The 25,378-nt window shown below is 37.3% G+C and overlaps 1 protein-coding gene and 1 pseudogene across 20 annotated transcripts in view; one reads left to right on the top strand and one right to left on the bottom strand.

Annotated features, from left to right (window-relative positions):
• SGIP1 (SH3GL interacting endocytic adaptor 1) overlaps positions 1–25,378 on the bottom strand; it is a 195,237-nt gene that overhangs the window by 121,084 nt on the left and 48,775 nt on the right. The window lies entirely within an intron of this gene.
• Positions 1,430–2,183, top strand: LOC105872836 (transmembrane protein 42 pseudogene; annotated as a pseudogene).

The raw sequence follows: 25,378 nt of genomic DNA, 5'->3' as shown, positions 1-25,378 counted from the left end.
GAAGGAGAAGAAGGAGGCCCAGACTGCAGGGATGGACTGATCTGAATGCACAGGCCTAGGCAAGACCGCAGACACTCAGGGTAAGGGGTGTGCTGTGTCCCCATTATATTTTAGGTTGAGAATGTGCACGATGGTGAATTGAAAACTCAATTCGGCCCAAAACACATATCGTAAATAAAAAGCAATAGACATAATTTATTGAGTACTTGTGATGTTTCAGGAAATTGTCAGGAACTTCCTTATCTCAGCTCAACACAACCTAATGAAATGGGAGATGTTATATTGATTATATAGCATGGGGCATGGGAAGTAACTTGTGCCAGGTCCTGCAGGTAGTGCACGGCAGACCGCATGGCAAAGCCCCCTCTCCCTGACTTCACAGTCCAGGATCCTCGTGACTTTGAAATATCTTTTTATTAGTCATCAAAATTCATTTCGCCCTCTTATTAAAAACAGCCCAAACCAAAAATGTGTTTCATTTTTCAGATATGGAGAGACATTTTTAGACAAATTAGGCTACACATTTCTTAAACACAAAGACTGTATTTTTCATGTTTAAATCTTTATATCCTGTCCAGTGAATATAAGGAGACCTAATCAATGTTTGCTAACTAGATTATTTCTGTAATAAATGTACATTTTCAGCTTGAGTCTTCATTAACTTGGAGGGTTACTCAAAGGTGAATGACATGTAATGGAATTACTTATTTTCTACAGGAACCCAGGCCAAATATTTAGTCTCAATAATAAAAAACAGGCAAATTTAATTTCCTTGGGCACAATGCCACATATTGACGGCAACTCCAGACCTACAATATCTATTCATCATGATGGTCGCTGTATTTCGGTCAGAAAAGATTAAGGTGCTTTGTGTATAAGCTTTTCCTCTAGGTTTTAAATATAGGTACTGCAATCCAATTCAGATCCTTTGTCATAAGACCTTCTTACAGAAAGATGTAAGAGCAGTTAAGATGGAGGCCAGTTCCGCCCATGATATTTTATATGATTTCCAGTGCCTAGACTACTTCCTAGGGTATAGGAGATGCTTAATAAAGGCAAGTGCCAGGAAATAGGAAAAGTCAAGTTTAGTGTTTAGCAGTGGACACATGGCAATCACTTAATATATGTTTATTGGCTGCTCTACACATTTGCAACTCTACTCAAAATTCTTTTTATTTTTTTTAAAAAAAGAAATATTGGGCCTTTTGGTGACATAGAAGAAAACGTTAAAAAAGATGGTCATGAAATATGGTTTGCCACAAAATGCTTGGTGTTTGCTGTGCCAATATTAATGTAATGGTGGAGCTGAGTGAATTAAGAAAGAATTTTAAGCAGATAAATAATTTCTACTAAGCTGTAATTGCAATAGCAAGATCCATGGGAAGGGCGCGGCGGGCGCACGGAGCTGTGGCAGCCGGCACCATGGCCCATGGCCGTGAGGCCGCAGTCCCCGGGCGGTGCCGTGGCAGCTACCGCCTACCGCCTACCCCGACACCCCAGTCGAATTTCCCCCACCTCCAGGCGGGCGCGATGCGGCGCCGCTTCTGGGGCGCGTTCAACTGCCTGTGCGCCGGCGCGTTGGGGGCCCTGGCCGCCGCCTCCGAGGTGAACGTAGGCTTATCCGTCTTAGGCATCATAGTGATGGCAAGCACCAATTCCCTGATGTGGACCTTCTTTAGCCGGGGCCTCAGTTTCTCCATGTCTTCAGCCATTGCATCTGTCACAGTGACTTTTTCAAACATCCTCAGCTCGGCCTTCCTGGGCTATGTGCTGTATGGAGAGTGGCAGGAGGTGTTGTGGTGGGGAGGAGTGTTCCTCATCCTCTGCGGACTCACGCTGATCCACAGGAAGCTCCCGCCTACCTGGAAGAGCCTTCCACACAAGCAGCAGTAGCACCAATTGGCTGGACAGAACAGCAGGAAAGATAATGATGGCGGCCCAGCCTGGGGTTGGTGTGTGGGACTGCTTCCCAGGGGGATCCAGGTGTGCAGCCTTCTGACCATCAGCCAAGAGGAGATGCTAGACCAGCCAGGCCTTTGGACCAGCCCTGCTCCCAAGGGAGGCAGGCCTCTGACAGAGCCGCTTTGAGGGTGGACAGCTCTGGCTTCTGTAAGGGGGGTACAACCACAGCAGTGTTCTGCCCTAGGCATTCCTGATCATCTGTACAGTGCTTTTGATTCTTGTGCTCCGAGGCCTTCCCCAGTGAGCTTGGCAGGTGCTGGAGATCTGGGCTGGGTCAGCTTTGAGTATGGTGCTTGAAACCACACTGTAATTATAGTCCTATTGCCTGACCAAGGCCAGTCACTTAACTCTACATCAGTGACTGGTGGGGCTTTCTGACAACTCCATGCTAATGTACCCAGCCATCTGTGTCACACCTACGTATTATGGCAGGAGAAGGGAAACTGGGTTAATAAATACTGTTTTGTAAGTTAAAAAAAAAAAATCCATGGGAAGCATACAGAGTTGTAAAGAAAGTATGAGCTTTGAGCTCCGAAAGACTTGAGTTCAAATCTCATCTTCATTACCTCCTGGGGCAAGTTGCTTAACCTCTCTGAATCTTAGTTTTCTCAGCTATCATAAAAGGTTTTTTGAGGTTTAAATAAGTGTAACAACCCTGCATAAAACCTAAAATATATCATGCATCACTTTATGCAGTTTTCTCTTGCTCTCCTTGGAGTTTTGATAGTTTAAAACAACTAGAAATCAGTTCTTGTAACTGAATATGTAAGAACAACTATTAATAAATGCCTGATTCCAGCACTTATAGAAACCTTGCAGCTCTATTCCTTTAGAAATAAAAATACAACATCAAAATTGGAAAATAATCAAATTTTCAAAATCTCAACCTTTCCTTGGTTACAGCAGTTAAGATGAACCAAACTTAGTCTCAAGAATGTATGTGACTAACAACTATCATACAAGATAAGAGGGGATTTAAAAGAAAGAAATATAACTGCAGCAAAACAACCCCACAGCATTGTACTTGATTGTGCAAGTACAAACTTTAATTAATTGGTGGGTCTTCCCAGTGTGGTCTGAAAGTAGGTCAGTGCTACTTCCACTTGGGTTAGAGGCATTGTAGAGTTTGGAGTTTCCTGCTCCCAATCTAGTGGGAAGACACACAGGCTCTGTCTGGAAAATAACACTTCAGACACTAGTGAAATTAATTTGACTTTTTCCATTAGAACCTTGATCTGTAAAATCACTTCCCTTTTATTCTATCCTTTTTCTCCTTCATTCCTCACTTCCACATTCATTGATTCTCTTCACCCTCCTCCATCCCCGATCCCTCCCCAGCCTGACACTGACATGTAGGGACAGCACTGAAGTTAATGGTGCTGCTCAGACAGACTCCGATTTTCAGGTATAAGCAGAAAAATCCAATTGAATTGTAATTCACCAAATTTCATTTTCAAGAACTCCATTTTCAATGAGAAAATAAATCCAAAAGAAAGCACAATGGATAATGACAGAAATGCTTTCATATGCCCTTTCCTTTTTTTATTATATTATTTCATCCAGGGAGGAAGGTTTAAGTCCTCTGGTAAAATCTATAAATTGTCACTACATTTACCATTTAATGCTTTGAGCTAAATTCTTCTAAAAAGAAAGTTGCAACATATCCTCCATAGAATTCCTCTGGGTTAATTCTAACCTACTACATGGAGGCACAGAGGTAAACAAAGTGGAAGGAGATGTACATGGTACTGCCCATTCCACACACCACAGGCTATTACCCAACTTTATTTAGCAAGGATTCATCAAGTCTGCTTCCAAAAAGGAATGGAAATGGTTTAAAAAGTTAAAAATATAGAAAATCGATTCTTTTTTTAAAAAGATCAGCTATCAGATAAACATACATGGAAATAAAAGGCTTAACAGAGAACTAAATATACAATTTAGCTCTAAGTGTTTTTGAAAGGCCTTAAAGACCTTTAGGATATATGCAGATTGGTCCTGTCTGCAAGATATATAATAATAATGATCGTCCATCTATTTATCCATCTGACCTCCATCCATCCATCCTTTGGTTATAAATCACAATAAATAGTTAACAAAGTTTACTGTCATGAAATTCTTCCAGTTGGATAGCATAAATCCATCAAGTTAGAGTGAAAACCTGCTCTCCTTAGTCTTTCCTCAAGTCAACTCTCTTGGAAAATTAACCCTTTGTAGGCTTGTGGATTTATTAAGCTATCCGTTCAGTCTCTTCTCAGACTAAATGATCATATCATTTTTCTCTTTCTCTACTTACAGATCTTCTATTCCAAACATTTAAATTCATGCTTGTTGCTATACTATTGATAGTCTAATTCTAGGTCCTCTTATTTATTAATAACCACCTAGCTCAGAATGGCAATTGTTCCCATCGCTGGTCAGTATTTTATTCACTGATCTCCCTGTATTGGGGCAGTGATATAACTCTAGCATTTCATTCAGTGCTTAGAGTCAGGCAAGCTCCACGGCATTTGGGATCACTGTCAGAAGATCTCTTCAACTTCTCATTCAGTGGTTGATAGAAAAGGAACCAGCTGAGCACCGATGATGATATGCCAGGGACTCTTACAGGCTAAAGATACAGCATCTGAAATTACCCTTGAATTATATGCAATCAGAGATCTGTTACTAAAATCCTAAAGCACCCCTTCCATTAGGTAGCTGTCACCTATTCATTGAAGAGACATGTATGCATAATTGTGTGGTGTTTGAGGTGAAGAATGACAATGAGCTAAAATGAGGCTGTCAGGAACCAGTCATGCAAGTTCTTGAAAGTCAAGTTAAGGACTTTAAATTTTAAGTGGAATGAGCAGTCACTGAAAGCACTGAAGCAGAAAAGTAACATCATTTAAATACTTTTTTTTTTTCCACCAGCAATGTCTATTACCTGGCACCAAAAAAGCCCTAGGGCAATAGTAATTAATTTGTATAATGTTGATAAATTAAGCTAAATAAATAGAGAGTCTTTTCTAGATCACCAAAAGACAAAATTAGCACTGAGCATTGTTTTAGCATTAAAAGTACTATGCTGTATGATTATTTGAAAGCTAGCATTCAAATTAAGATCTGTATTTGAGTTATGCAATGCAAATTTTCCCTAATAAAATATTTTATTTATCAGAACAGTGGAACATCTGAACATTTGTTAGGTCTTAAGAGTTTTCCACTTGTGACAATATGTAAATATGCCAATTTTGACGAACCTAATTGAGATTCAAACTAATTTAGAACCTTCTGTTTAAACCCCCAAAACTCCTGAACTCAAACACCTCAAAGAGTTTTGTTACATTGGCAGTCAGACATGAAATCATATTCTAGCTTTACCACTAACTAGCTGTGTGACGTTGAAAAAAATCAATTAATTTCTCAAGAACTTTTGTTTCTATAACTGTAAACCACCTTCTTCAAACATGATTGTTGTATTCAATGAGAAAATGGATTTGGATATGTGAATAAAGTGTTACTTGAGCAAAATTAATATCATTTATTCATATACTTATTATTGTCATTTTAATTGAGAGTTGAAAAACAGTAAACTGTAAAAACACATATCATATAAAAGTATCCAACCCAATTCAAATGGAAAGGTTTTTGTCTTCCTTTATTAATGTGAGAAGGGGAAGATAATCCATTTCCCCTTACAAACCATCCAAGAGTATATTTTTCTATTTCTTTGTTGCATAACATTAACTATAAGATTCTATAAAATCTTGTTTAGTTTCCAGTAATCTATCAAGATAATCCCAAGTGTTCACATGAGGCATGCACAATCTAAAGCTGAAGTTATCATTTTCCTCTCAAGCCAGTTTCTTTGCCAAGGTTCCCTCTCCAAGTAAAACGGTGCCATCATCCCCCAAGATGCTCCATCTAAAAACTTAAGAAATACTTCTGACTCCTCCTTTCCCTTCCTTTCCACAGTCAAACCATCAGAGTGCTGTGTACATTCAATCTATTTGGGCAGGCTCCTTCCATCTCATGAAGCTGTCACCTTGAAGACTGCCATGGAAAAGGAAGAGAACATGAGGAAGAGACAGAGTTCTGCTTATATATCATTGGCCAGAGGGAGTTTGGCTTACATACCACATGGTCTCACCTAGACGTAAGTGACACTGGAAAACAAAGTCCCTGGCTGTGAAGCCACTCCCCAGCAACAGCTCCGCAATACAGAAGGGGAGCTTGGCTCTTTTGAGGTCAACTAGCTTGTCTCTTCCAATCCCTGCATGGATGAACAATAACTCCCATTAACACTTCTCTGCAGCCCTGAGCTCTAGCCCTGTATAATTAACTGGTTCTGTCACTTGCTACTCCTGTTACTACGGATGGATGTATACCTCTCTCAGCCTCAGTATTCGTATTCGTAAAATGGATCTTATCTCATGTAATTATGAAGACTAAATAAATCACGCATGCAACAAGCTTAGCAAAATCAATGAATGGCTTATCATAATCAATAATTTTTAGAAGTTGAGTCTGAATGTAAAACTGACCCCAGGAAAAATCCTTGAAATTGTTGGCATTTAAAAACAAATCTATACTATGGTTTACTGAGTTACTTTTTTCCCCTAAAGGTGATGGTTGAAAGAAGACTTTCGAAGTTTTCGTTTTCTCCTTTTTCCCCCTAAAATCACAATTTAAACCCCAAATTCTTGTTCTTAGAAGGAGACTTTTATTCAGCTTCCATTAAAGGACTAGAAGGGGAAATAATATGCCACAACTGATAAATTACAGAATGTCAATGTAGAGATCAACGTTGGTTCCTAATAGATGAGGAAAATAAGTTCAGGAGAATTAAAGCCACGGACCCACAGCTAGAGAAAATTATGGAGGAGCCTGGACTTGACCCTTCATTGCTTTACTTCAGCCCAGTACACTTTACCATATTGCTTCATTCAGTATGAGTTTGCTTGTGTTTGTGATAAGTATTTATAATAATATAAAATATAAATATGTCTAAATCTATATTAAGAGAAAGAGAGAGAACACAAACTATATATCAGTCTTCTGTAGTACACTAGCATACTGAGTAGTGTTAGGTTTTTTGAGCATAGATTTTGTTTCTATTCCTATGCTAGATATATCTAATTATCTAATTACTTTCTAAATATCTAGAACCCCTATTTGGCTGAATAGCATTACCAGACAATTTAAATCACATTTCCAGTCTTGCTAACAACTTTTTAGCTGAAATTTCACTGAGCATTTTGATTAAATTTTCTGTTATGTACTCTAAAAAGACTTTCAATTTATGAGACTGTAACTTCAAAGGCAGAAGGAAAGTAAAAGATGACTTTCATAATGACAAAAAATAAAACAGAAGGAAATGTCATTAGGGATAGGGTCTGCAGAAATATCAAGATCCAAATGCTAAATCTAAATTAAGCTAATTACGTGGTACTTTCCACAAATTGTATTTTGTTCTTCCTGGAATGGTCATATTTGCAAGAGAAATTGCATGCTTAATTCACAAATTTGCTAGCATCCTAGTTAGGTTGGCCCAGATAGTTCTCCTCTGAAAATCAGTGGAAACCCAAGGCTAGCTCTGGTCCCTTCTTTTTTCTGACTTGCTAGCCACCTAAATACAGATGCACACCTTGTTCGCTTCTGCCACGTGGCTTAAGTAGAGCCCACTCAGTGATATCAGCAGAATCCAATCTGTTCTGAAGTCACCAGAGGACAGAACTCCTTAGTGTACCATATTTGTCCAGTTTTATCTGTTGCTATAACTCTTTAAGCATTCCACTAAGAACAAAAATTCTCTCTATTCCTTAAACAAGTCTGCACATTTGTGCCCCATGTATTTGCTTGTGCCTGGACGACTCCCTCTTTGGATGACTTTCTCTTCAAACTACAGAAACCTGCCTATCCTCAAGTGGGCTCAGACATGCCCCACCCAACCTGCAAGAAATGGGCTTTAGAATTGATTTTTTCCCCCCTTGGATTCTTCCAAACTTCACTTAAGATTTCATTATAGAGTGTATCTAATTTTGCTCATGTTACAGTTTACATTGTGTTCTTTTAGATTTTAAGCTGCTTGAAGATATCCATCTTGTCTCGTTCATCCTTTGCCCCATCGGTGAACCTAGTTCAGTGTCCTGCACACTGCAGTTTTAACATGCACTAAACTGAGAAGAAGGTTCTAAGCCAGGCAAAGGCTCAAGTGTCAAAAATGACCTTCTCCATCCCTGTGAGGTATAAGTGACCAAAGCAGAAGATTTTAAATTAAGACTTCTTCCATCACTGATAAAAGAACCTCCACTAATACTTACTTGTTAATCTTCTCTTATAAAAGAGCGTGTATCATAAATACAGCCAACACCCTAAATCTGCAGCAAAGTAATGAAGAAGTAGAAGGAAAGGTGAGATCAGAGGTGACAACACTTGTACTAACACTTGTATAAACAGCATGGAGCAGACCCTTAGACTCTCACTCAGTGACTGTTCCTTCTTGTTTAAATGACAGAGATAATCTTGTTAATTTCCTTTTCCAGACTAGAAGGGAAGATGCAAATTAGAACAGGTCAAAGAGGCAAAGTTAAACATAGGTATTAAAACCAGCTGCCAGAGAGGAAATGACACATCACACACTTAAGAAAAGTGAAGAGAGATTTTATATCCAGGCCAAAGCAGAACAATAGTGTCCAACAGCTCTGTTGAATTACAGCAGGGAGCATTAATTGATAGTCTATACAATGATAAATATAAATATAAAAATATAAATTGTTTTATTTAAAAATATGTTACTTTTGCAATCAAAAATAGGTTAAATTATGTTTAACGGCCTTTGCTAAAGAAATGTAAGAATATATATGTATATGAATATATACTACAGTTTCAAAATGGTATCATCAAACATGTGGCTTTAAAAGGATATATCTCAGTTTCCCAGAAAGTTAGATTCTGTGAAATAAGAATAGCTAGCCTTAAGCTAGCATTTATTAAATATCTACCATATGTTTTTCACGCATTATCATATTAAAACTCACAGCACCCATTGTGAAGTGGGTGTTATTCTTTCCACTTTGCAGATGAGGAAGATCTCTCAGAGAAGTTCTGTGATTTGCCAACATGGCATGGATAGTAACTGGTGGGTCAAGGGTCACATTTGGGTCACTAAACTGAGAATAGGGAACCCAAGACGTGTATTCTTGCCCCATCTGGAGGCTGTGTGACAGGTGGGTGAGGAGAACGCGTGTGATTTACACCAAGCCCTGACCATGAGCTTGGTGAACACGGCTCACCAGCTCCCTGGCAGTCCCCTCATCCTTCCCTAGTCTCCTCTCCCAGCCCCCTGGGAATATCTGCTATTTCTGGTCTACTCAATTCTCTTGCTAGCATTATTATAGAGAAAGAAGTTTAAATTAAGAGGAAAAACAAAAAGCAATAGCAAGAACTATCAGTGACTGGCATGTGGCAACTAAATATTCCCTTTGTCACCAAGTGCTAACCTTTTAAGTAGGTTTCACCTCCCAAGAAATTAAAGAGGTCAATTAGGTATCTTTGTGGCAGGGTATCTTCTGGTGGTGGTGGTGGGTGCATCATTTCAGCCAAATAATCCGAGGGCAAAAAATACTATTTCTGTCACTGAATTGTCAGTTTTGATTTTTAGTGATAGAAACAGTGACTTCAGGTTCTTTGCTTAAAATACTCTCAGCCATCAAGTTCCAGAAAAACTCGCCCACTGCTACAGTGCACCCTGAGCCACTCAGCTATGCCCAACAGTGGGCCACATCTGAAATGGTCAGATTGCTGTTTCACGTCTGGTTGAGGGCACTCGCCAGGAGTGAGCAGGTCTCATCTGTAAGTAATGCATGTGCAAGGATGCCGGGATATCTGGACACTGTATGCGATAAAACTCCAAGTCTTGGTCCCTTGTCCTCAAAGGAACTTGTCATTTGAGATAACTAAACAATTAGTATTTTATTTTCAAAATAAAATTATATTTCAAAAATATATAGAGAGTGATAGGAAAACATTATGGCTAAGAAAAGAGTATTATAAACTCAAGCATGTTTCATCAACAATTAAGAAGTAACTTGCAATATCTATTCAAATTCTGTTGTTGAGAAACAAATGTAGTAAAATTTCAATTACAGCATAGTACAGTTCATAGAAACAATGCATGGCTCCAATCCTGTTTTTGCCAGGATATATGTTTTGGGATTCCAGAAAAAACATACTTAAGAAAATGGTCTCTTAGCTGTAACAAATAAGGTCTTACACTATGTAGCAGTTGCTCTTTAATCTCTTTTTGGTAGCAGACTCCATTGAGAAGCTAATATGAGGCATGGATTTTCTCCTCCTGAAATACTGTCATGTACATATATCCTCCAACCTGTGTATAATATTACTAGGAGTTTACAAGCTGCGTAATGTATCCATAAACCCCAAGTTAAGTCCTTACTCTGTAAGAAGTCAGTATGTTTTTTTGCATTAATGTGTAACAACAGTACATATAACTGATCTTGGCAGAGACAACCCAGCTTTGCTGAGCATTGTGATGACTCTTCGTCAGATATTAAATGAGTTACTTAACACCGTGGAAGGAACTGGAGCCTGAGTCAGGCTTAGAATACATAGGATCTGTCCCTGGACCCACGGTGATGGATGCTCTAAATTACAGCCCATCAGCCAAGCCCTCTATCACGTCTCCCTCACTGAGCCTCCCTATTTTTCCTCTGGCTGGTGTAGTCATCCATCTGTTTCTATTTCAAACAGCCACGGTACTCTTGCTGGACCTGCAGCTTTCAAAGTAGAATAGAAAGAGAAAAAAAACAGACCCCAAATATGAGTTATTTCAGAAGCAGAAATAGACATAAAGAGCTTAGTCATTAGCAATGATGATGATGATGGAGAAAACAGACATAGTTCCTATTATATGCTAATTACAATGCTAAGGCCTCTCACATACTTTGTCATTTAATCCTTACATCGATCCTGCTGGATAGGTATCATTCACTCACTTTTTACATGTGGATAGCAGAGGCTCTGAGAGATTATCTGACGCATATAAGAACCCATTGGTTAATGAATGGCACTAGGATTTAAATATATTTGTGTTTGACTCCAGGTATAGTATTTTTTTCCCACTGCATAATACTTTTCAAAGTACTTAAAATATTCTGAGATGTAACTCCATGCTTTTTTGTATTTTGTAATTATCTGTGTCTGAGAGACCTCAAAGCTTTCCATGAAGAGCTTTGCATGGATGGAGGAAAAAAGGTGATTTACAGTTTCTAGAATACTCAGGCGAGTTCCAGCGCTGAGGTCACATGGTCTTGGTTAAACCACAAAGCAACTGAAACCTTACCTGGAGGAATGGGCTTCCATCCAGGAGTACGCAGATTCACGCTGCCTTTTCTCTGAAGACATGGCCACTTGAACCACAGAGACAAGGCGTGGTATCGAGCAGCAATGATAAAACATCATATATCCTCTTTCCATTCACCCTCAGACACTAAATTAGCTCTCACTTGTATTTCCTTCTGGATCAAAAGTAAAAAACCTTTATGAACTGTCATGACAAGAATATCAGCTTCTTTGGGGCTATAAATGGGTCTTGAGTCATTGTTTGGGCTGTATTTGTTAAGGGCTCTGAGACATACCAGATGGCACAGTAGTTTTGTAACATCTAGAATGATTGCATCCTCCTATATCACTTTAAGACACTGTCTGGTATATGGACTGTGGCATCAGTCCTCTTAAATTCATTTCAAATACGTAGGTTGAAAACAAAGCCATATTATAATTCCGTGGGGAGATGTTTTGGAGGTGTCACATCTCTGGTCTTCTTTGCCAACTTCTCATTTCTACATCTTTTATTTCCCTGCCACTGGGCAAGGTAATGAAGGTGAGGTGAGCAGCCAGTTTGGGGTCTGTATGTAGAGAAAACCTGTCCATGGGGCTCTTCTTGGGTAACTACTGCTACAGAGCAAAACTATTTTCCGGTCAGATAAAAAGCTTTTAATGTTTACCCAGATCATGGCATCCAAAATCATGTACAGAAAGATGAAATGGATGATGTGTATGCAGAACTAAAAACCATTTGCTATTTGTTATTAAAACTAAGTAAGAAGAAGACATTGACAGGAAATGGAGCTGAAAAAGTAAGTGAGGATCAAGTCATGGAGGGTCCCTTTATTTCCTGGATGTGGCTTGGACTTCATTCTATAGGATACTGGGAAACAAATATAGGCTTTTAGAGAAACATTTATGTGGTTAGATTTGTACATAGTAGGAAAGATGGATTGAAGAGCAAAGACTAGGTACAAGGTGACCAGTTTAGAGACAGACTAGTGCAACAGTTTCATCAAGAGATATGATGGAAGTCCTAAAAGAGGGCAGTGTGACAGAAATGAAGAGAAAAATAGTGGATTAAATAAATTATTTGGGAGATAAAATTGGAAAAGTTTAGTGAATGATTGAATGTCGGATTGAGGCAGTGGGAGGAACTCAAAATGACTTATAGTCAGAAGTAGGGGCTATAGGTTGACAAGGGAAGACTGAGCCATCTCAGACTGTACAAACAACCAGTAAACCCACTGTTGATCCAATACACAAACTCACATTTTTACGTAGTGGTGATAATTTGTGAATTGCGTATTCATCATATCACTTATTTGATCCTCCCAACTGTTCTAGGAGATAAGCATTATTTTGTTTAACTCATTGGATGAGAAAATGGGTTGAGGAAAAGGTAAATAGACTTGGTCAAGAGCACATAACAAAGCAGTGGTAAAGTGAGGGTTGAGACTAAAGTTTATATATCTAAATCAGAAAATAACTTCTTTTTTATGTTAAATCATACAAAATTGTCCATTTTGACTATTTTGGTAATTTCATATGATTGGACCTAACCCTCTGCTACATTGATCCTTGGGTGTGGGATAAAAATGTACCTACTGGGTACAATGAAAACTACTATGGTGATGGGCACACCAAAGCCCTGACTTAAGCATTATACAAGATATTCATATAATAACAACATTTGTACCCCATTAATTAACATTTTGATATTAAAAAATAAAAATTAAAAATTAAAAAATAAATTTCTGATGGATCAAAGAAGTAACTGAGAGAAAAAAACATAAACTGTGTTCATTATTACATCCAGGAAGACTTAAATAAGCAACACAAAGAATGAAAAAGTTTTATATAAAGTTAATCTTTATATACTTGAATGTACATAAAGGCAAAAGTTTTGCATGAATAAAGAAGGCTTAAGCAAATTTAAAAGACTAACATATGACAAGGAAAATATGATTTCAATACATAGAAACAAAAATAAGTCTCTAAAATCTATAAAGAAATCCTGCATATTTATCAAAATAACTATAAAAGTGGTCAAAGAATATGAATAGGTAATTCCCTGAAAATAATTATAATTTGTCAACAAACACATTAAAAGATGTGCAACTTCACCAGACATTAAGGAAAATTAAGATAAATTAAAAAGCTAAAACTTACTTAACTCTTATATGCCATTGGTAATTTTTATGAAATGGAACTCTCAGGCATTTGGAAAAACTGCTACATTCATTCATTGTTGGTAGGGAGGATCTAAATTTACAAAGTCTTTTTGGAAGGAATTTGACAATATTCATCAAAGTGTTGTTAATAAAATATGTGCTTCATGGGCAAAAAGAAAAAATCCATTAAAATGTTTGTTATTATTAAAAATAATCCTATGGCAAGTTTCTTTCTACCACCCCAGCTTTGAATCTTCCAGATCTATTTGAATGTCTAAGCTCCTCTAATAGAAAATCCCTAGTGACTGACAGGCTGAGATTCTCGTTTCTCCAGGTCACTGATTCTCAGCTCAATGAAGTCTACTCTGTGTATACTGATGTCAGGAGCTCCTTGGTCTGCACATAAAGGAATTACATAGATATGCTTGGGATATTGCGTCAGAAAAGTGGGGTTAACAGAGAAAGGGATCCATTCACTAATTTAGGAATAGTGCTTTATTAATCTTACCATTATTAGGAAAAGCTTTCTCCATCAGAATGGAAGTTGAATTAGATCAATATTTTTCAAACTGCAGACAACTACTCATTCGTCAGTCAGGAAATCAATTTACTAGGTCTTGACAAGCATTTTAAAAGTGAAATTGAATACAGTAAAAAATAGAGCTCCTTGCATGTAGGAAGAATAGGTATTTTTTGTTGTTTTTGAAAAATACTTTAATTTTGATTTGTATATGTGTGTATATATGTATATCTGTATGTGTGGGTCCAATGTAATATGTTTTTTTATTACTGTGTGGGTCAGGTAAAGAAATTTTTGAAAACACTGGACTAGATCATTTAGTTTTCTTCTCATTATAGATTAAAGAATTTCTATTCTTTCTGTCCGTCTCTCTCTCTCTCTCTCTCTCACACACACACACACACAGACACCCTTGATCAAAAACAAACTCTTCCCCAAACTCTGACAAAAATAGTAGAAAGAGAGAACTGTATAAGCTTTCTGATGCATTTTAAAGTTGCTTTTAGCAGAATTGTTTCCTTTCTTTTGAACAGGACCAGCATGTATGCTCTGGAAAGCCAAGCACTCCCTTTGTGTTCATACTGAGGAGTCATTTTTACTGGTAGGGAAAGATTTGAGCACTAAATCACCACAAATTTCCAACAGTGATTCTAAATTATAATAATGAGCTTTTACCAAGTAAATAGTGTTCACTAACACTATTCCAGGAGATTCTCCTGTTTTTGGTTTTCTAGCCTGTTCCAAGCTATTCTACACACTATTTATTGGTGGAATGACTTTTCAGATTTGCCAATCTGATCATGTCAATGCCCTGTCTAAGATCAGCAAGTTCTTTTCTTGGTAAAATTCATATGCTTGCATGGCCCACAAGACCATTTGTCATCACAACCTACTCTACTCACTGGGTTTCTTTGGTTGCTCTCCCTCTGCCACTCCATAGTTCAGGGCATTCTCTCTAACAGCACACTGTTCTAGCTGCCTGTTTTTGAGTACACTCCTCTTTTTGCATTGAATTCCCTTTCTCAATGTGTTCACTCAGCAAAACTCCTGCTTGAGCTTCAAGATAAAATGTAATCATCCCCTCCTCTATTAATGTCACCTTGGTAGTATCATCTAGATGGAACTAGTTACTTTTTTTCCTTGCTACAACCACCAGAACTCGTAAATGCCTTATTGCAACTACCTCATGAGTATAACTTTTCATTGCTATGACTTCCATTTATAGGAGAGGGGCCTCTGTCCCTCCCTGCTCCACTTTGAATCTCCAGTTTCTAGCAGAATGATTGCCAAATAATATATTCAATAAATATTTGAACGAATGCAAGCCATTCAAATCAAAGAAAGATTCAATCATAGATATAAGCTTTTGTCGAAATGTGAGTCATAATAACATAGCTTTGTAATGAATCTTTTTTTAAAATTAAATTTCTATAAGCGTATTGAAATGAGCCCAAAGGCACAAAGACTGACTATTCATAAGGCTGCATGTTAAATGCCACTGAACAAAAGCAAATAAAAAACTCACTGAGCTGGGGAAAGTGCTGTTTTAAAATACTCATTACAATAGAGGCCAATATGTCAAATGTTATAAAGGTCCTATCAGCATTCATTGGACCTTGAGTTTTAATATTGCCTGCCCCTCTGGGTTAAAAAGATGGCATCAGAGCTGAAGGCAAAATCCAGACTCTCCTCAGTGTTAAATTGGAGCTCATCAGGTTGAAAATAGATCCCAAGTGTCCAATTCCCTGAAAGGCGGATCAGCCATTTAGCTGCAGGAAACCTGAGGAGAGGACAACCTTCTCTGTAAGACCTCAGAGTCTCCTTGGTTACAGGAACTGAAAGTTGTTTCAATATCATTCTAGCGTTCATTCAGGCTGAACGCAAATCCTCATGCCATAATATTAATACTTTGTGGATTTTCCTCACATACTCAAAATCAAGAGAGGCAGTGATTAAATCAGCATAAATATTCCTGTAGTTAAATATGATATGTAGGATGGAAGTTCACCTCTTTATATTGTAAATTCAAACTTGGAAGGAAGAAGACAAATGAGGACTTGAAGAGAAAGTATGGCTTTGTAAAAGGAATCCTGGGAGGAGAATCAGGATGCCAGGAGTTTGTTTGAGTTTTGCCTCTGAGCTATCTGCTGTGAAGTTTTAGGCACATCACTTAGCCGCTCCAACCTCAGTCATTTGCCACTGGTGTAGGCTTGGACAAATCACTGCAACTCGGCAAATCTCAGTATCTTCTAGTGTAAAACTAGGCTGATCATACCTACCTTATGGGTTTTTATGAGGAATAAATGAGATAACATGGATGAAGTATGTTTCCACTATGCCCTAGGGCAGGGGTTTCCAAATTGACTTGATGCTTAAGTAATATTTCCGCAAAATAGAAATACCTTACAGTTTCATTCATTAAGTAGTTAGGTTCAAATAACTCGATTACATTTATATCCTTAACTAAGTAGTTGTTTGAAAACAAAAACTCACAAAAATTGAAAGAAAAATAACATTTCATTGTATTTGGAAATAACCACAATTACTTACTAACACGATGGATGTGCTCGTTGGGTCCTGCACAGAACGTTGCCTCCTTCATTTCCTGTTGCAAGTTAATTTTTGTGCTATGCTTGCTTTATATTACAGTAACCATCTAAAACCTAGGTTTGCAAAGATATGAAGTAATCGAAAGGAATGTTGCATGGTCTAAGGTTGAAAGTGTGAAGTGCCTTAACCTCCTTCAACCTCTGAGAGATATTACTATGTTTTCCTTGAAAATTTAGAGTATCCCAAAGTTAAAGTTTAAACTTGGTACACAGTTTAGGAACAATGGCTCCAGCACATGGTGGCTTATTAGGAGAGATCTCAATGGGATGAATTGTCTATTTTAGGTAAACCATTCTATGATTTGTTAGTTTTTATTGCTTTTCTTATCCTAGTCTGGATAGAGCACATGTACAGAAAATCAGTTAAAATCACCCATTTCTCGGCCGGGCGCTGTGGCTCACGCCTGTAATCCTAGCTCTTGGGAGGCCGAGGCGGGCGGATTGCTCAAGGTCAGGAGTTCAAAACCAGCCTGAGCAAGAGCGAGACCCCGTCTCTACTATAAATAGAAAGAAATTAATTGGCCAACTAATATATATATAAAAAATTAGCCGGGCATGGTGGCGCATGCCTGTAGTCCCAGCTACTCAGAAGGCTGAGGCAGAAGGATCACTCAAGCCCAGGAGTTTGAGGTTGCTGTGAGCTAGGCTGACGCCACGGCACTCACTCTAGCCTGGACAACAAAGTGAGACTCTGTCTCAAAAAAAAAAAAATCACCCATTTCTCTTTTCTCTGGATTAAAAAGCTTTATTATCAAACTAAGTCACTGGCATGAGCATTGAGATCCTGATAATCTTTGACACTTAAGATTGCTAGAATGTATTGACTATTGCACAAAGGAGCACATATCTTTAAAAATACGCACTTGCCCAAGAGAACTTACTTAAGCAAGTTCTGGCCAGTTGTATTCCTTTTCTGCTTGGATTAAAGAATTTTAAAATCTGTTTACAATTTACCAGCTGCATATGGCACTCCTTTTAAAGGAATGTTGTATTTAAATATGAAACCACTCTATGGGGGAATTTTATTTATGAAAGATAAAAGCATTTTAGCAAGCATGTGAATCCTGCTTCAATGAGGTAAAGCTGGGTGAGGAAACAAAATGTCTATGCATAAAATCCTTTTTATTTGGCATGGAGAGCAGATAGACTAGAAAATAAATAAATGCTGACTCCATCTTGTGTCAATGGCAACTTACAGCCAATGGCTACCTGAAGTGTGTTAAGATGAATTCTGAGGAAATACCAGGGCTCTTCAGAAAGTGAAGTTCCATGATAAACTAATGATGTCTGCCACAGACTTGGGGTGCGGCGGGCAAGACTGACTGGCAGCATACTCGCCATCTGCCTTCTCCAACTGAAATATATAGTCCTCCAGAGCTCTCCCTCTCTCCCATTTTTAAGGGGAAAAAAAGCACCAGATATCATTCTTGCTTACTGTTTCATAGTAAAAATAGAAAATAAAACAAATAGTTACAAACACTCTGTCAAATTTTAAATAAGGTTCTCAGGCTAATAGAATGTTAGACAAGCAATTTTCTCTTATAATATAGATGAGTCAGGCCAGATGAAGGAGCAAGTACATCTTTGAGAACAGTGCCCAAAGTGGAAATATTATAACATTTTAAGAACATTGCCTCTTTAAGTTTGAAAACATTCTTTCCTATTCTGAAGGAATAATTCCCTTTGATACTTAATTGCTATATGATACAGTTTCAATTCTTGAAATGTTCATTGCAGACCTTTTTGAAATCTTTTGAGATAATTATAGATTTGTGTGCAGTTATAAGAAATACTAGATCCCATAAACCCTTCACCCAGGTTCCCATTCCAATGGCAATATCTTGTATAAACTACAGCATAGTATCACAACCGGAAATTGACACTGATACAATTCACTCACCTATTTGGATTTTACCAGTTTTAGATGCAATTCCGTGTGTGTGTGTGTGTATGTGTGTGTGTATTTTTATTTCTTAAATGCAGTTTTATAACATATGTAGATTCTTGTGACCACTACCATAGTCAAGCTACAGAACAGTTCTATTACAAGGATCCCTTTTACTACTCTTTAATAGCTATAACCGCCTTTATCCTTTCCCTCTTCCTAATCCCTGGTAACCACTACGCTCTCTTCCATCTCTATAATTTTGTTATTTCAAGAGTATTATATAGGCCGGGCGCGGTGGCTCACGCCTGTAATCCTAGCACTCTGGGAGGCCGAGGCGGGCGGATTGCTCAAGGTCAGGAGTTCAAAAACCAGCCTGAGCAAGAGCGAGACCCCATCTCTACTATAAATAGAAAGAAATTAATTGGCCAACTAATATATATAGAAAAAATTAGCCGGGCATGGTGGCACATGCCTGTAGTCCCAGTTACTCGGGAGGCTGAGGCAGGAGGATCGCTTGAGCCCAGGAGTTTGAGGTTGCTGTGAGCTAGGCTGACGCCACGGCACTCACTCTAGCCTGGGCAACAAAGTGAGACGCTGTCTCACAAAAAAAAAAAATAAAAAAAAAATAAAAAAAAGAGTATTATATAAATGGAACCATACAGTAAATAATGTTCTGAGATTGGCCTTTTCAATACAGCATAATTCCTTTGAGATCTATCCAGTTGTTTTGTGCATCAATAGTTCATTCTTTTTATCACTGACTAGTATTCCATAGTATGAATTCCATAGAATGGTTTGTTTAACCAACCACTCTTACTGTAAATTTTATGAAGGGGTTCGGAAAGCCAGTAAATGGAAATGCCAAAAGTATAAACTCCTCTCCCCGCACAAGTCCTGAGAGTGGAACTCAGGAGTTCACCAGCATAACTTTTATGTTTACCCTCTCGCATTTTGTGAGGTTGTGAGAAGTTTGTAAGTTATCTTAAGATCTTTTAGCAGGTGAAAGCTTGATTTTGGAAACTTTATTAATAGCACACTGATGAGAAATAATATGTTTTCAGCTAAAAGCAGGGACTGGTGACTTCATTGTGGCCTATTCCCAGAATCACAAATGCGTTTTACTTCCAGTAAAAATTATGAGCAATTGGTAGTGGCTGCCTGGAGGGCTGTGATGAGAAGAATTCAGAGGATGAGCCCAGGCCCAGTAGGAATAGAACCTAGTCTGATTCCTGATGCCTGCCATAGGCACTGGCAGAGATATTGCCACATCTGTGCCAAGTGTTTGTCACTGGTGGTGTTAACAGAGCTCAGTAAATACCACATCAACTGAAAGGCCAATGGCCACCGTGCAGTGTTTAAAAACAATGTTTAGAAAAACAAACCTGATAAGTGTGTCTTTAGCATTGTTCAGGCAAGGAACTTCCAGTAAACAGGGTGCCATTGCCACATTTATCTCTGTAGTGGCAAAAGATGGCTCAGGCCAGGAGCTCCTTTATTACAATCTTAATTAATTCCTTTTTATTCTTACTCCACACTCATCAATGCAATACCTCATTCTGAGAGAGAAAGTACTAAGCAAAGGAGCTAAAAGTTTTCTTTTCCCCTTATATTTGAGGGTTTAGTAAGTGATAAGCAGGGTGTTAATGCATTCATGTACATGGCCCTCCTTAATTCTCATACAACCTGTGAGGTTGAGTCCCATTATTATTCCCAGTTATAGATGAGGATGGAGGCTTAGAGAAATTGAGTAACCCACCCAAGCTGGGAAAGGGGAACCCTCAGTGTCTGTGTGTCTGTCTCTACTGCCTTTCTTTTCCCTTGGCCTTTTCTTCCTTAGTGTAAATTAATACATTAGAGTTAGGCTTTATATATAAATTTCTGGTAAGTCAAATTCCTAAATTTGGACTGACAAAATCAAGTGCTTGGATCCCCAAGGTTCAGGACCATACCTGGGAAATGGAGACCCAAGTGAGTTCTCTAAAGCCCCCCTTTTTGGTTGTGAACCAGCCTTCCCAAACCATGCCTTTCCTCATCATACTAACAAACCATGATACAGATCTCACCACAAATGATAGAATTACTGGCTGTTGTTGAGAATTTTTTTTTAAGCATCTACAGGGTGAGAAAGTATGTTCATGCTAAGAACAATAGGCCTAACAGATTGGATTGGAACAAGTTTCCAAGGAGACCTACAAGAGAGTAGAAATAAATAATTTTACAGACTAAGTGTTAAGAGTTTTAGATAGGCACAAACCTTTACATTTAGGTAAAAAAAAGTTTCTATTTTTTCTTTCGCATAGTTGTTTATTCCCATTGGAATATCTCACAAGTAATATTTGTTCTTACATCTATATTTGATAGCTATAAAAGTATTTTTGAATTTCTAAATTTATACTCACATTGCACCCTATAACTTCAAGTTGTGAAGAACAGAAAACACATTCTTCTTATTAGGCAACCATGAAAAAGATTCTTTTATTTCACATCTCTTAATACTATTCATCAAGAAACTTACAATGGTTACCAGATAATTTGTTCTATTCTTTAATCTAAAAATATTATAGGTAAATATTCTTTAAGATATGTGGGTATCTCTTAACCTTATTTAGAAGAAGAGTAAATATAAGGGATTATATAAGATATTTTAAAAACAGGAAAGCTTGGCAAGTTGTATAGCAAATGACCAGAATTGAGTCTCCAGAGGGTGTAATTGAGGACCAGAATTGAGTCTCAGATGGGTGTATTTTTGAACTATCAAGAAAAATTTTATAGCTCACACTAATATTCCATTTTCCTAAATGACCAGAAGAGATTCTTACAAGGGAACCAAGTGTCTAATCACCTACATGCAGTAATAATTGCAACGAGCCAATCAACTATCAATCCACATGAAATGTAAACAGAACTGTAGAGCAACAGGAACTCTCATTCATTGCTGGTGAAAATTCAAAATGACATAACCACTTTGGAAGACAGTTTAGCAGTTTTTATTATTAAATAAACTAAACATACTCCTACTGTATGATCCAGCAATCATGCTCCTTGGTATTTACCCAAATGAGTTGAAAACTATGTCCACACAAAAGCCTGCACATAGATGTCTATAGCAGCTTTATTCATATTTTCCAAAACTTGGAAACAACCACGATGTCCTTTGGTAGGTGAATGGGTAAATAAACCATGGTACATCCAGACCACAAAAAATTATTCAGTGCTCAAAAGAAATGAGCTATAAAACTATATGAGAAGACATAGAGGGAACTTAAATGGTTATTACTAAGTGAAAGAAACCAATCTGAAAAGGCTACATACTGTATGATTCCACCTGTGTGATATTCTGAAAAAGGCAAAGCTATGAAGATGATAAAAAGATCAGTGGTTGCCCCGGGTGGGGGGAAGGGAGGCGTGAATAGGCGGGGTGCAGATTTTTAGAGTAGTGAAACTATTTTGTATGATGCTATAATGGTGCATACATGTTTTTACACATTTTTCAAAACCTGTAGCATGTACAACACCAGCAGTGAATCCTAATGGGAACTATGGATTTTGAGAGAGAATGATGTGTTAATATAGGTTCAACCATTGTAACAAAAGTATCATTTGGGTAGAGGATGTTGATAATGAGGAAGGCATGTGTTTGGGTAAAGGGTATATGGGAAATCTCTGTACTTTCTGCTTAATTTTGCTATGACCTTAAAACTGCTCTAAAAAAATAAAATCTATTAAAAAGAAAAAAAAAAAAACCAGTGAGCAGAACTGGCAAAAGAAGGGACTTTATCAAAATGTGTCCATCACCTAGACATGGTCATTCTAACAGCTTATGTTGAGACTCAGAATCATATTCCTGGCCTAAATGAGATACAATTATCTGAGAAAATTTAATTGTTAATAACTGGATCAAGATTCCTTGTAAGGAGGAAGCTGGCATTGTTGGGAAAATGGTTTGATGAGATGCTTCAGGACTCTGATAACAAATCCAGAATGGGGAGAGAGACTATGGGATAGAAGAGGGGTCAGAGACCTCTTCTCCCTCCTGAAATAGGGTGGTCAACACTCAACTTTAGAGAAAAGTCAGTGAATACAGAAGATTTCAAGTTTATTGTGGATCCATGATATAAAAATGTCTCCATCACTTCTAAAAGTATTTAGCCAATTTTACATCAACCACTAATATAGAAACGTTGGTGAAAGTGGATTTTTTTTTGTTGACGCCGTTTGAGAAGGAGGACAGTGGGCTACTGACAGGTGGGCTACAGAAATAGAATATATTCCTCATTTTAAGAAATTCTGATATACAGAACTCACACTTACACAACCAATAATTCAGATGAAAATTATTTTCTAACATGTCTTCCAGTTTTATAGAAATTTACTATAAGACTCCCTTAATCAAACAACAGATACTGGTAGATTCTAATTGTTACTAGGAACATGTAAGAAGGATGTTTGTTTTTATCTTGAGTCCTATGAGGATTACTCAAAAGGCCATCTATGTACTTGCCTGGGGTATCAAAAATGGAAAAGAATTTTAAAGAATGACATTTTTCAAAACAAGTATGGGAAATTTTGAAATTTGGTATATTTCCTTATCCTTCTTTGACTGAATAAATATCGCTTTCATTTTGAAGTAGATGTGGTGGTGGTAGGGGACGACAAAATCTTTTTAGTACCGAGGGTCCCTTGAGGTCTTAATCTAACCCTTTCCCCAAGGAATTTAAAATCTCGATAGGGTGGCAGTACATACATACATACAGGAAAAAGAGAGAGAATACACAGTATTCTATCATCACGTGGCAAACTGCATCACTACTATAAATGCAATAGGAATTTTATAAGACATTGGATAATAGTTTTATAGCAGAGATGAGACTTAAGCCAGGCCATACAGATTAAGTAGGACCTTGATAGTCAGAAGAAAAATAGAATTTTTATAGCCATGGAGAGTTTAAATAGCTAGACATTTTCATGACATCTGAAGATTTTTCTTAAAAACATCTTTATTTACAGGTCACATTTTAGGAACATGTTGTCAAACATCCTGATTCTCTAAGCCTTCAGGAGTTGGGGGTCACTAAACATAAAAGGATGTCCCATCAGGAGAGTTAGGTTTTCCCTGCAGGCATCCTTTGGAAGCTGGATGGTGGGGAGGCATAAAGTCCTATCATAGGCTCAAGAGCTCCTGGGAAAACCCATCTTTGTGGAATTTATGGACTAGACAACAGTTTGAATTTGCTTTAAGAACTTTTGCCCTTTTAGTCCAGTGTTTAGGGAATTTTCTTTGTTTGTTTTTAAGAAAAGAAGAGAAATTGGGCTTAAGGACAAAGGAAATTTTTGTGCCCCAATGACTTAAGAAACAAAGTCTAAAATAGGCAGGTCTTAGCCTCTCCAGCACACATTAAATTAATTCATTCTATTTCCTTTTAGTCATGAGAAACCCCTGAACCCTTTGCCTTCCCTTTATCTCCACCTCCATTAAAAAATAGATACTATGTAAGTATTAGGAAGCTGAATAAAGAAAATGAATGATGGCATATTTAGATGCTAAACAGAATATAATATATAATTTAATAATGGTTAAAGCAAGCCTGTGTTTTATTGCTGGAGAAAAATTAAGAAAAAAATTAAGAAGGTAAGGCTTATGCTTCTCTTTCTTTTGTTAGGTAGAAGGATTTTTTCTTTTTCTTATCACATACCATTTTTACTATTAAAGTTCTAGAATCAAAAAAGGCAGCATGTTCTACTTACTTAAAAACTTAACTAATAATAATAATGATAAAAGTTTAGTTCCTTCTAAGAAAATATTCAACTGAGAATCTATTGCTAATGGTCTGCAAGAATAACATACAAACTAAATGTGAAAACAAAAGGGTGATAAAAATGAAGAATTCAAATGGCACATTGTGAAGGTTAACTGCACTGTTAACAGTGCTTAGATCTAGAATAGATCACAGACCTAGAGTGAAACGGAAAATACAGGAAAGAACACTAACTAGAAACAGTGAAAAATTAACTATCTTCAATTAGTTTTTATTTATTTTCTTCTATTGTAAAAATCAAATTACCACATATTATTAGACTAAATAAATCACTGCCTTAGAACACCTGGACTCAAATATTGACCAATCTTGCATATTAACAAATCTGTCCTTCATAGAACATTGAAACACCATTGCTCCACTGCTTCAACAGTTTAACAAAATAGGAGAGTTTCTAATATTTTACCATTTCGCAGGTGAAGATTCTGAAGGAGAAAGAGGGCCACTACTTCTCAGAGACTCTATAGTGAGTCAAGGCAACTTGGAGTATAAGCAACAGTCCTTGGATATTATTTTACTACAGCATTCTAATACTTCAAGGGGACAAATATATGTGGAGTAATTCTATTTTCTTTAGTTAGTTACAATAAAAGATGATCTCCTAGCAACCTTCTTAATCAAAGAATAAAACAGTCCCATTAGAAGTTTAATAATTTAAGTTAATACAAAGAGGCTCTAAATATAATACTTACAGCAACCTCTAGAAAATCTATACAAAGAGATATACTTAAAAACATTACAGAATTCTAAAAAATGCTAATGTAACCTTTGGGAAGTCCGGAAAAAAAAAAACAGAAAACAACAAAAAACCCCTAATACATCAATAATTACATTAAATATAAATGACCTAAATGTACCAACTAAAAGATATAGACTAGCCAAGTGGAATAAAGAACATGACCTATACGTATGCTGTCTACAAGAAATTTATGTCAAATAATGACATAGACAGATTTCAAATAGAAGGGTAGAAAAAGATACATCATGCAAATATTAGCCAAAGGAAAGCAGAAATGACTATATTAATATCAGATAAAGTAGGCACCAGAATAAAAAAAATTACTAGAGGTATGCAGCAG

The sequence above is a fragment of the Microcebus murinus genome, chromosome 2 (assembly GCF_040939455.1).
Source record: "Microcebus murinus isolate Inina chromosome 2, M.murinus_Inina_mat1.0, whole genome shotgun sequence".
NCBI classification, from domain to species: Eukaryota; Metazoa; Chordata; class Mammalia; order Primates; family Cheirogaleidae; genus Microcebus; species Microcebus murinus.
Note: the sequence above shows the minus strand (reverse complement) of the source record. Positions and strands in the feature narration are given on the sequence as shown.